The sequence below is a fragment of the Hesperophylax consimilis genome, chromosome 11 (assembly GCF_061612785.1).
Source record: "Hesperophylax consimilis isolate HC1 chromosome 11, BYU_Hcon_1.0, whole genome shotgun sequence".
Taxonomy (NCBI): domain Eukaryota; kingdom Metazoa; phylum Arthropoda; class Insecta; order Trichoptera; family Limnephilidae; genus Hesperophylax; species Hesperophylax consimilis.
The window spans coordinates 4763232-4777591 of record NC_142846.1 but is presented as its reverse complement, the minus strand read 5'-3'; the positions used below and the strand labels follow the sequence as shown (position 1 = coordinate 4777591).

Here is a 14360-nt window from a genome sequence, read left to right as displayed (position 1 = left end):
GTCATCTGTGCATTAAGCAGCTGGATTCATCTGAATTATGTTGTTTGACAAAAGAGGGCACCACTTTTCCTGTTTGGTCGATTTACGACTAAAAGATTTGTTAGAATATTTTTGTCATAAGAAAAGTGACAGTTTTTGAATTACAATGTGTTAATTTAAATTTTTATTCTAAATTCTACTCGCTTGAGAGCTTGTCGTGACAGTTCATTATTTCATGGTGCAAATTCAAGTTTTATTGTGCTGATTGCCGTCTGCTGCCAAATTTGGAGATTAACCTTGAGAATAAGGAATTGCTGCCACTCTCAATGCGAGTGATATATTCGGTGAGTTCTCTGTTTTATGTATTTGGTGGCTGGATGATAATTTGTTACGCTGCCTGCAGAGTTAATTTTTGTAATCAACCTTTTTTTTCATAGTGAATTAATTATTCACTTATGGTTTGTGTGGTTTACAAGCCAGATCATAACCAAAATGTTTTACAAATGCTTAGAACAATTAATATAAGATAGGTTACTGAGACAACGCGCGTTGTTTCACTGAACTAAGTCCAGTGGACATACTTTTGCGGCCCGTTCATACACATATTACTGTTGATAAACCTAAGCAGAATTTCTAAGCTATTTTAAGGTAAATTCATAAAGTTTTTCCAGTCCAAAATTGAACACTTCAAATTTTATTATTAAAAATAAATACCAACTTTACTTCGTCAGTAATCTTCTTATAGATGTAAAATCAATCATACAAACATGATGTAAAATTAAAAAAAAAACGTATTACCTTTAATCATATTAAGCTGATATTGTGATGAAACCCTTTATTTAATGAGAAAGAACATTGTACCTACCTAATCAGTGTCTCACGAGTACAGGTGTGACAATAACAAATCGTTTATGAAATATTTGTATTTACCTTTTACCAATTCTTATTTGTTATTTACTTCTGCATATTTAGCTTTTTTTCTAACATCCGATTTTATGTCCGGGTTAAATCTTCCCCATAGGAAAAACTAAACCCTTCCACACACTTTTCCACAAATAATCATTTAGTCAATTAACATTATGCAAGTGCATTATATAAGCAAAATAAATACAAAAAATACAAGAACAACACGTCAACTCACCAGAGATCAAATGGGAAAATAAATCACCGACTCTAGATATTTTCATATCAGAGGGTTCGGCTCGGTAGAACTCCTAACAGGGCCTATAAATCCTACTGATCCCTAAACATAAATATTTAAAAAATCTTTCGTTATCCTACATGTATTTAAAATGACCGACTTTTGCATCTTTATGTAAAAGTAATTAATTAATTAAGTCATTCATTTTGTTACTATTTTTGTTATTATCATTTTGTTATTATTATGTATTTAAACATCCATGTTTGTAAATTTTCATGCGTGGTTTATGTACTTAAATAAAAATAAATAAATAAAATAAAATTATTATGAGGTTAAAATGGCAAATAACGCAAATTCATGAAATATTCAGTGTTTTTAATACGGGGTCCAAATAGTATCATCTCCGAGATTCAATTTGCTAATACAAGTGTGTTTATCTAAAGTGAACTGTCAGGTAAGTATGTTTTCTGTTACTTTTTGTAAATAATAAAAAAAAACTATTTTGACGACCGTGGGCGAGTGGTAAAGCTCTCGACTAGGAAGCCGAAGTTAAAGTGCGCAAGTAAATTTCATTTGAATAATTTGTGTTATGTCACAATTTATTAATTCAAAATAATAAATGGTATATAGTTCCAGAGAGGAATGTTAGCTGATGTTTTCAATATACCTCTATCGAAATATAAATTTATACTGAATACATATTTGAGCAGTACATATATTAATGAGATCACTGCATAACAGTTTTTGTTTCTTCTTTATTTATTTTAATACTTGTACTAATGTGTATATTTTTTTATTGTTAACTTATATTATGTCACAATTTTTCCTTTTTTTCATATTGCACTATGACTGTCAAAAAATTTCATGTATGTAAATGGCACTTGTGCCGTTAAGAGGAAGCTACAAGCCAAAAATGTGTATATTCTTGGTATTCCTTATATTGTAGGTAATAGGCATTGAAATCTGATTTTTATTTATTTAGTAAATAATCTTATAAGAAAGCAAAAAAATTTAATCAAGTGAAACTGTCACAGATCTTAGCTATAAAGCTGTATTTTTTTAAAGCTGTTTCCTTTACGCATTCATACATTTCAATTGAAAAAAAAAAATTTTAGTAGCTTACATTAATATTTTTTATTGAGTATTTTTTTTTTCATTTGTATTCTACTCAAGCGAAACGATAGGAAAACCTTCAATTTATCTAAAGCATATTTTTGGTATTCATAATGTACACCAATTCGTTATAAAGATTAATCAAAATAGTGATTTAGCATTGAGCTTCGCCTTAAGTCTAAACAAATAAATAACTGATACCTGACCACTCTAAATAAACGAGTAAACATTGTGTGTCCGGATAGAAATATTATTTTCGGAAAGATGAGAGATATTGTACAAGGTTCAGTACAGAGTTGTGTTAATCCAGTCAAGGTTAAGATTTAAAGAAGTAAGTACAAATGCAAACAAACCGCGCAAATACGGAAACAGGTAGAATTAATTTATTTCAAGGAAAATCAAATAGAATTTTAATTATGAATTTACGCCTTTTATACAATAAACAGTTAAAAATCAAAACACAATACATTTTCCTTAAAATTTCATTAGCACGTTGTAAAATATTCTGACAGTGAAACAAATTAATGCAGCGCCATTCATCATTTTGTTTTGAAATATTCCTCACATATATAAAATGTTTTTAAGTTTCAAAACAAAACTGATCTCTAATTGTACAAAATAAAAGAATCAATTCACGTATGAAAATTTCAAGTCCGTAGATATAATATCATTCCGAAAATACGTTTTCACGTGTTTTTATATTTTTATATTACAATGAAATAAAAATAATAATAACTGATTATTTTTTAATGATCAATTAATGTTTATAAGAGAAGTTATTATAATTTAAAATAAAACAATAACTTAGTAAACACCTATATTATTTATTATACCCAATGCCCACCCTTCTGGTTGCCGGTAATATAAAAAGTTAAGATATGATATAATATGTTTGAACGCCACCTCGTAGGAAGATTTAACATTTAGAATGCCTTTCCTACATAATTGTTGAATAAAAAATGTTAGTAAAAATTTAATTATTTGGCTGGCTTGGAATAACTGTCGTAGCTTAGTGGACAGAGCAGCTGTCCAGCAGTTAGAAGGCTATGGGTTCAATTTCCGTCCGCTGCAATAATTATTTTACCGGTAGATTTTTTCATATTGAAAGGATGTTTCGGGCAAAGAAATATTGCTTATAATAATAATAACTTCGTATATAACCACGAAATTATATTGTTTATTATGACCGACCAGTTTCGCTTAACATTAAAATCGCTTGATATTAAAATCGAGCGTACATCCTGAATTCAAGCACTTTTTGATATAAACGCGAACCTGTACGATATAAAGAACACTACAATACCGGCATTATTTTCAAGCAAAATTTCAAATAGGTAACAATATGGATAAATCAATTGAATGTGCTCGATTTACATTCACATAAGAATATGTAATATAATATAATTTATCGAAATGAGATCAACAGAACCTAACCTAACCTAACAGTTATATAACACCATCTACTCTTAAAATAAAAGCTATGTCTGCTCAATGTAACGTTTTATTCATTAAAACACTGAATATTGTAAATATTCAATCATCTCAAAGTTAGAACGTATGTATTCACTTTTCACTGGTATTTCTTGTGTCTTAGATTGAGCAATATTTGAATTACTCGACTATTCAATATGTATTTACACTAAGCTTATAGAATCCACATCAAACAACTTGTAACCATTGAATCGATATAATAACTATGCTTTTGGGTTAAGGCTTTTCATTGGTCACTTCAATTAACCTATTTTATTAATGTGCCATAGACAAATTTAAAAAAAAATCTTATCACTAATATGCATGCAGGCGGCATGAAATTATTTTATCGATGAAATACGAGTAGATAAATTAAACCTGTTTCTAAGGTCATGTTTTTATAACGTAATTATTGTGTTGATCGTTAATAATTTAGTGGGAAAATGAACTATACACAGCGATAAAAAATACAAATATTGATTATAGCTCGTTGAACTATTGCGCAAGACTTTGCGGCTGTAACATTATGCCGGCTTGCGACATTTCTTAGGCTAAGGATTCTAAATCAGTATAAGACTAGTTTTTTTTTTAAATAAAATCAAAAATATATTTTTTTACTAGCTGCCATATACCGTTGCGGAATTCTGTACGCTTTTTAAAGATATAAAATTCCATATTAAATTATTTTGATGGATCTCATCAGTTTGGCCAGCATTAGCAATGTAAGGGCCCGAAATTATATTTTACGAATTGATTAAAAAACATCAACTTTTCTCTACTTTCTATAAATATAATATGTATTTATTATATGTATAAACCTTCCAGGAGAAATTCTCAAAACCATAATTAAAACACTATCAAAATCCGTAGCGTGGTTTAGAAAAACTAAGCGCACAAACAGACAAACACGAACAGTGACTTTATTTTATACCATTTAGGGATATACGGTATTATCGATGCTATTGAAAATATCGTTTCTTCTGAACATTGGTTACCCAAATTGTGTATGCGTTATTAAACGAATCGATAGGATCTATTAGGAAAATTAAATTAATTAAACCATTTGCAATAATGTAGGGCTGTCGTCAATAAAGGAATAAATGATTTTAAAAAAGAAAAAATTACATCAGATCATAGAGCTACAATATGAGGCGCTACTGCGTACTAATATTGTAGCGCCCTTCGTGGCAGCAGGACGCGTCCTAACGCTTCCTCCAACCGCTTTGTGTTTTTTTAGTATTTTCAAGGGAAATGAGGCAACATCCCTTTGAAATTATTTTTAAAATCAATCCATCAACATTTGAACTTAAATAAAAATAAACTTAATAATTATTAGAACTTTATAATATGTGATTTGAGTGCAGTGTTTTAAAGTGAATATTCTGAAATTTGCTCAAAAATATCGGACTTTCGAAACGAACGGCGACCGGTAAATACACTCCAGATGTTTTCAACAAAATTCTCGGAAACTGGGCAAGCTTGGACACTGGTTTTTTACTAAGCCCAGGGCAATTTATTACCCAACCGTCGCTTTTTTTATTGCGGACAGAATGCACCACTTCAACAATTACCAGGAACAGGATTACATGGAGATAAATGATGGACTTGCCAAACGTCACAGCGGTGCTGCCAGGGTCTCTTATCTATGTGAGGTGTCAGCGCTTTATTAGCAGCAGATACATACCTGGACGCTGTTGTTGGACGCGGTGGACTCTCTTACTGCAGCAGCTGGTCCAGTTCCTTCACCACTTAGGATTCTTGCTGCAGAGTCTCCATCTTCTATCTTCGTAGAACGTCACAGCGGTGCTGCCAAGGTCTGGCATCTGTGAGAGGATAGTGTGTCAGCGCTTTATTAGCAGCAGACACATACCTGGACGGATGACGAACCTCGTGCTGGCACTGTTGGTGGACGCGGTGGACTCTTTCGCTGCAGCAGCTGGACCAGTTTCTTCACCACCTAGGATTCTTGCTGCAGAGTCTCCATCTTCTATCTTCGTGTCACCTGTTCCTTTACTTCATTTTACTTAACTTAACTTCACTCTATTTTTGTAATATTTATATTTTCTGTAATACCTGCATCAACTGTAAAGCGCCCCTGAGGTGATATCTCACAAAAGCGGCGCTATACAAATTATCCAATAATAAATAAATAAATAAATAAATAAATAAATAAATAAATAAATAATAATATCTCGTCGAAAAAAAACAACCTGATAAGCGGTGCGCGTAGACCAGAGTGGGTAGTTTTAGAGCGTTGGGAGAGTTGGATGTCAGTTAGATGTAAAAAAGCGGTACCAATTTTTTCGCTTCATGTCTCATCTAAATATAATAATTTTTCTTTTTTTTTTGGAATTATTTTTTATTTTTAATAATATGTTTACATGGTACATAATTCATTTTACATCTTGGGTTTTTTTACTACTCTTCCATTGAAAGCATTTGCTTGTGTATGCATCAAATCAATGCATCAAATACCGGACAGCTTTATTAAATTTTAATTTTTCATTGATTACTTAATTATTTAATTTAAAGGTTTTCGGGGTTTTTTGCTTCAATTACTAGAAGTCTCTAGAACGTGAAAGTTACCACGAAAAAACCAATTCAATATTTGCGATGCATGTTTTTTCACATGAATAAAGTACCAAAAATTTGGGGTGGGTAGAATCTCTATACTAGCGTTACTTTGTACTGGGTATAATTTATGGGAAAATGTAATTTTTCTATGAATGTATTTGGCGAATCTTACAATGACATTAAATTGAGTACAGTATAGTGAAATATAATTGATGTCATCTGAAATAGGCAATTTTATTACGCTTACTAAAAACTGTCACCCGGCACAATTTTTCACTCGATAACTTAAATATGTTTCTGCTCGGCTAATTATTTAGAACACTTCAATATATACACGACGATGCACGAAAAACTTATGTAACTTTTTCCGTTACGGAGTTATGCCTTATAACTGCGGTAAAAAGTGAGATTACAATCAACCTATATCGTCGAGTACGATTCTAAGCAAAGTATGTGTACGACACGTTATACAAGCTTAAAATGTTATCCTGAGCAACCAAAAAAGCTGTCGGAGCCAACTTGATTTGCATAAAGCTCTTCACAAAAATCGGCTCTCCCTAGGGATTCTTAGTTTGTACTCGAAAATATCTCAAAACAAAACATTATTAAAGTTTTCATTTCTATCTCCAATACATGAGGTTATTTCATACCATTGGAAAAAATTAAACATCGCGAATCAATCATTTCCATAAACAAGGGTTTTGAATTTACTACCTTCCAAGCGATTGTTCGAAACTACTGAATTATCGTGACCACCTTTAAACTTGTCATTAATAAATACGAATGTTAAACATCACACTGAGAAATGTTTTATAAATATGGACGATTGAGGTGAAATTTTGAAACGAACAGTAGAGTTTTCTATGTATTTTAGTTTGCACTTATTGTTTTAAGGAAATTGAAAAATAGCCTATATTTGATTTACTTCTATGAACTTGAAACCTATGAGAGTGTGATTTATTAATATATTTTTGACGTCTGAAAGCCATTGTAATCCTTACAAAAAATAATACATCCGGAACCGAAAAATATATTTTTTAAATAATGCAGATATTTTTTTTATTAGTTGCAATTGCAAAGTTTGTAAATGATGTAAGTATAAAGTATTGTATAAGAATAAATTCAAAAAAATCGATTATAACTTTTATACAAATGTTCTCCCGGGGTCACCCTTTAGACCTTAAAATATTTTTCCACTTTGACCACCCATTTCCACTATTTATTTTATTCGATATCAATAACAACAGCAAACGGAACAACAGTAACTTTTTAGTCTTATTGTAAAACGCTTCCGATCATGATATAATGCATTTCATTAAAAATAAAACAATGAATTCTTGCTAGAATCCGGATACATTTTTTTCATTCACGGAAAGTCAATATAAACTAGCAGTTAAAAACCCGCTCCGCGTGATAAGCTTCCAGAAGAAAACTTCTTATTAAACGCTTGTTAATGGTCAATTAATTTTGCGTATTGTTAGCTGCATATTTAAATATTCGCGCCCATCATTTGGTTCGTTCTTATACCGCCAGAGGGGCATAGTGGTCGAATTTAGCCTGCAGACCCCCATTCGGGATTTACCCGAAACACACGATTTGAATTCGACCAATCAGAGGGCCTAGATCGTCCAGACGCAAGCGTAATAATACTATCAGATACAATAATATGGTGTTGCGCCGTTGGCATGAAAAATAATCTCAAGGGCGATGTTTAAGCACTGCTAGGTTTTATCTGCGTCTCGACGCCTTATTTAACTTGGACTTCTACAATTGCGACCGCATAGGGTCGGCCCTGCCTATAGTGTTGTGTTGGGGCGCAACATATATTATACATGAGTGATGTCTTCGAATCAACGTTAGCTGCGAAACCATAACGTTTAGATACATTCCGGTTTTTATTGTATTTGCTAGGTTCTAATGAAAGAACTTTAAATATTGAAGACAATATTAGTGATTCTTAAACGCAAATCTGAGACAGAAAAATCAGAAAAGGAAACGGTCACATCTGGGACTCGAACCCAGGACCCTTGTCTTTCCGGGACAATGCTCTACCAACTGCGCTAATGGGACCCTATCCTCAACGGTCACTTTTAACTGTATCATACTTCGAATAAGAACTACCAACGTTGTCTTCATTTTTTCACCGCACATTTTTATTGGCAACTATCTTTATGTATGATCGCAAGATTCAACCCGAACTAAATACAATCCTAGACAGCGTCTTATGCAATGCAATAAAAATGTGCGGTGAAAAAATGAAGACAACGTTGGTAGTTCTTATTCAAAGTATGATACAGTTAAAAGTGACCGTTGAGGATAGGGTCCCATTAGCGCAGTTGGTAGAGCATTGTCCCGGAAAGACAAGGGTCCTGGGTTCGAGTCCCAGATGTGACCGTTTCCTTTTCTGATTTTTCTGTCTCAGATTTGCGTTTAAGAATCACTAATATTGTCTTCAATATTTAAATATTATAATTTGAGGTTTTACTCAATAAGTTATTCCGAAAAATAATAATGAAAGAACTTTATTTCAAAGAGACAATAAAACCATCCAATCCATCCTCGTTTAAGCTAGAACATGAAATTTTTGTTATTTTGTTTGTAAACGCTCTTTGTTTGGAACGATCGCTGAACTGAATACTGTAATGAATCAACTGACCCGATTTGGGAACAAACTATATAATATATTAAAATTTTATGGACGATTCTTATTGGCAATGTACCAAAGATATTAGAAGAACGAGATGTGCTATGCGCAGTTCGTACTGAGTGGAATTGTTTTGCCGAGTGTCGCCGGTTTTGTTCACCAATACTACTGCACACCTTCGCTTGCGCTAAGGTATCCGCACTAATACATAGAACAGATTTCTGTGCGTACACGTCCCGATACCGTTCAAAGTACCCTAATTAGGTAGTACTCCGGCTACGGTCCGGCGGCCAACATAGCATATCTCGTTCTTCTAATATCTTTGCAATGTACCAACGTATAAATTAATAATGAAGTCTGTATCTAAACTTATATGTTGATTGATTAATTAATAGGTTTATGTACCGACATATATTATGAATACTTTTACTTCATTGCAAACATACGCTATGATATCATATCTGTTACACTGTATTGCTTAAGCATTTTTTTTTAAATCTATTAATCTTAAATTATATTCAATTCGTGTGGTTTAATATGGTTACATTGAACTTTTTAATTTGCACAGCTAATTTCTAATACTTGTTTAATAATTTTTATTTTATTTGTTTAAAAACACTTGATCAAGGTAGATTTTTAATTTTAATTGGATTTTGGCTACTCATTTATATACCTTCACACAGTAAAAAATTCTTATTATCAAATATTTTTTGTTTTGTTCAATCTTCCCACTCGAGCAACGTTGTCATATCTATACATATTCCATTCATATTTATACATTAGTAATTCGATGCTGTACATATATTGCTAAATCAATGATTTAATTAATAATTCACTTCAATAACAAGACGTGTGGTTTAACAACCGTGAATGGTATTAGGATTAATATTTTCTCTCTTTTTTTTATTATTCCAGGAAAAAATTACGATATTTAAGATATTTTATACTGATAAATTAATTTTCTATAACGATTTAGAATGTTCCATTTTCGACTTGCCGCCAAAACGACATGTTCGTTTTCGTTCATGAATTCGGCAGCGATGACGTCAATGGACGTTGGTGACAGCCAAAGATATTAGAAGAACGAGATATGCTATGTTGGCCGCCGGACCGTAGCCGGAGTACTACCTAATTAGGATACTTTGAACGGTATCGGGACGTGTACGCACAGAAATCTGTTCTATGTATTAGTGCGGATACCTTAGCGCAAGCGAAGGTGTGCAGTAGTATTGGTGAACAAAACCGGCGACACTCGGCAAAACAATTCCACTCAGTACGAACTGCGCATAGCACATCTCGTTCTTCTAATATCTTTGGTGACAGCCGTCTTACCAGACATTGGCGTTTTCTATATTTATCATAATGACGTTGTAGCCAATTCTAATGTTTCGGAATGTGCGACTTTACATCGCCTAGTATTATGAATTAAAATTTCAAACATACGTATTTTTACTACGATAATCAATAAATTAAATTTAATACCTTACAAACACATTTTAACGGTATGTTACAGATGAAAATGCCCTATTGAATGCAGAGTACTGGTTGAATTATGTAATTTAAGGCCATGCACCACGTAGTAATTTAAAATCATGTGTTTTTGGTTTGAAAATTTGATAGCCTAGAAATATTTCAGATGCTTTAATTAAATACTGCGAGTAGAATACATCCTGGAATTTGAAATAATCGAGTATTTTTTAGATAAGTTCTTTTATAAGCCCAGAAAAAAATAATGCATGGGCCTATGAAAACTGCTTTAAAGTTCAAAATCTCCTACTTACGAACCCATTTTCGGTTATGATTTTATTATATAATGTGGAAAATTAAGTTGTTTATAAAATGATCGAAAAACATTTAAATATTTGTGCCTTAACATCCACAAAATAAAATAAAAGACACTTTTTGGCCATTCTTTTTTCTTGCATTAATCAAAACGGGTGGACGGTGTTAAGCGGGAATTTAAGCCTTATTGCTAACTACGTAAGGTGTGTTATTGATAGCGGCTCGATTCAAAATATTACACGACGTAGTGCATCGCCTCAAAGAAGGTCAAAATCGTTTTAAAAGAAATTAACAATTAATTTAAATATTTATACATAAGGAAATAAACTTCTGAATTTCATTTGTGCATCAAATAATATTAATCACTATCGTTCAGTTGTTTTTTTTAAATATGGTTTAACCTTCATTTGCTTTATACTCGTAAAACAAGTAAATGCAGACCCACAAAGCGATAATAAATTTATTTTACCAAATTAAATATGCATAGTTGTGTTGATTTTTAAACATCATTCCCTCCGTGATAGTAAAATAAGTCATCCGTATAACTACCTACACCAGTGGGGCAGTATTATCTACCACTGTTTTTAACTTGACGCAATGATCTTTCTAAAAAAATCGTTTAAAAATAATTTAATGCATCCACTTAAGCGATTGTTGTCATATACATGATGTATCGGCACGTACCTGACAGACTTTAACCATCTATTCCTTAGCACATTTTGAGTAAAAATGTTATGGGCACTTTGCTGTCCGGTAACATTTTTTTTCAATTAAAAACAACAACAAAAAAATCCACACTCCGTCACTGTCATTGACATTGTTTCTGGTATTCAACAGCTGTTATCAGCAAGTGTGTCAAAAAGCGTCTTCGTTCTTTCATACGCACTAAATAATAATAGTTTAAAATGAGACGGATAGTGCTATGCAATTTTTTTATTTATTTAAGGAGAAAACACAGATACAGACAGTAATTAAAAGATAGTTTAGTAAAACAATAACTTGAGAATTCGCCTACATCCTTATTTCTTCGTGATTGTAAATCAAAGGCGCCAATGTAGGTACGTACGTACATTATTCAATGAAACTCGAATAAAATATTGCCAGATGGGTTTTCAAACTATGAAAAAGTATAAAATAGTGGTGCCATATGGTGAATAATAAATTTATGACAAGCAATCGCTCAAAAAAAAATTGTAAACTTGGCAAAATATGCCAAAAATTGCAATAGATATATAACATAATACTATTCCATCTTTAGTATACTAGAAAAGGTCACCATATTTTTATTACAAGTCCAAAGGTGTTAATCTACTGTGTTTTTTTAATAATTCAAGTTATATTGAAAATGTTTTATCACATCATCAAGGCGTTACGCGTTTCAAAATGTTGGCACACTCTTATTCAGGAATAACATAAGTTTTAACAGTTATTTACTATCTGTGATTTACATTTCTGTCATAAAAATCAGGTTATTAAATAAAATGAGAGGAACATTGATCCAAAGATTTCCACAAAATATTGTTTTTTTATTAAAATAATACGCAATATTTTCACTGTACATTCTTCAACTTCAACTTTAATTCTCAGTGAAATAAAACTCACTGATTTTTATTACTAAAAAAATGAAATATACATATTTTGAGATGTTTATTATTTAAAAAGTATGGTTAACTTTTCTAAAAACATTTTATCTCATTAATATCCATAGTTCTCTTAATGATTTTAGTTGATGCTTTTAATGAATCCATTAAATGGATTGTCATTGCTGTCAACTGTAAATGTAAATTTGGGGTAATGTTTATTTTCGTATTACCTTAACCACTTAAGCGATTGGTGTCAAACATATAACAAAATAAAATTGGTTGTTTACAGGTAAAAAAATATAATAACCAGTAATCGTTGATTGAAGTACTAGTACATTATTTTTTTGATGATAAACTAATGTTTATAAGACAAGGTATTTATGCATAGCATTAAGTATAATAAATAATAAAATCAGAAGGCGCGGGTTCAATTCCCGTCGGCGGCATTTATTTTTACTCGGAAGATATTTTCAATTTGTATGGATATTTCAGGAGACTAATTATTCCATATTTTTAGGTTCTATAAATTCGGCAAATTCAAAAGGTTTTACAAACATGGCATAACATGCAAAAAATCGCTCGAATTGTTGAGTCTTAGAGTGTTTTGACTTTTGTATATATGTTTCATAATTCATTGTAGTGTTTCAATTCAATTTTTTGTGCATTTTGCTGCTCACTTTGACACAGAACTGACCTAGAGAGATAATTGACTTATGTTTTGCTTTCGTTGTAAGCTTTTTAAAATTAATAAATAGACACCTACAAAGATAGAAAACAACGTTAACATACCTTATATACATGTATTTATGTTTGTTTATTTATTCTAATCCATTAATCGGCCGTCAAATCCCATTTGACGGCCGGCATAGTCCAGTGGTAACGCATTGGACTGCCATTCCGAAGGTCGCGGGTTCGAACCCGGCGTGCGCAAATAAATTTTATTTGATTAATTTGTGTTATTTCACAATTAATTAATTAAAATAATAATATATAGTATATTTGCGGCACGTTCCAGAGTGGAAGATACTACCAGTATCGCCCTGGTGTAAGACCACCATTCAGAATTGAAACGTTGCTCCAAATGGCTCTAGCCGTGTTTAGTGACTAGATCTGAATAGCCAGGTACTTCCCCACCTTCCTCTTTCCCTTCCCCACTGTAATGGACCTGTTTGGGGTAAAGGAACGTAAAGAATTTTTTTTTTTCATAAATTAAAATACGTTCAGAGAATAGGGAGGAACGAACAGACTATGGACATCTTTGGGACATACTAGAAGCTTTATTATAGAAACCTACGTCGGTAATGGGTGTTAACCACGTAATAATTGAAAAGAGGCGTGATGGAGCTCAACGAATCAGATCATTCCCAAAATCAATTAAATAATTTTTCGCCAATCACGGAGACTAAGGGCGGTCTAAAGATACGAAACACTCTAGGTTGATTTACTGTTGAGCTAACCTTGGGATCCGGTCTCACGATGCGTGTAAGGGCACTTGGAGAACGACGATAAATTTGCATTCTAAGGTAGAAACGAAGCGATACCCAACCATCGATAACGAAACAGGGGGGTGACGGTTTGGCGAAAGAAGATGGTTTTTTAGAATGTTTTGGTCCAGAAGACATATTACGAGGTGATCCTCATAGAGAGAATTGTTTACGATCGCTGAAGTTCTGAGTGCTATTTCAAGTGTTGACAATGGACACGAATTTTAACTTAAGATGGGATGTTTGGCCGAAATTGCCTAATTATATTAACACGGGGGAGATGCAAGTTGGGTAATTAAGAAAAGACATAAAAGTTAATGGGTCACGAAGTCTTTGATTAACGATGAAAATTTTACGACCTTTTTTGCGCGTAAACAAAGTTACGAGGATAATATATTGAAATTCCTGGATGAAGCGAGAAAAGAGTATATGGGTTGGGCTAAAACTAGACGCAAAAAAACTGTAAAAACAGGGATGTACTGGGCGTAGATCACCGAAAAGAAAGGACCAGGAATCGAAAAGAAACCCGAAAGGTAGTTTAGCTCATGATGGAAGAGGTGTCACCGACTCGGGTAGTGGACAGCGATGGG

The 14360-nt window shown here is 32.5% G+C and overlaps 1 protein-coding gene across 1 annotated transcript in view; it reads right to left on the bottom strand.

Moving 5' to 3' along the window:
• The window catches only part of LOC149419677 (protein takeout-like), a 40538-nt gene that overhangs the window by 19892 nt on the left and 6286 nt on the right, over positions 1 to 14360 (bottom strand). The gene's annotated exons all lie outside the window — the stretch shown is intronic.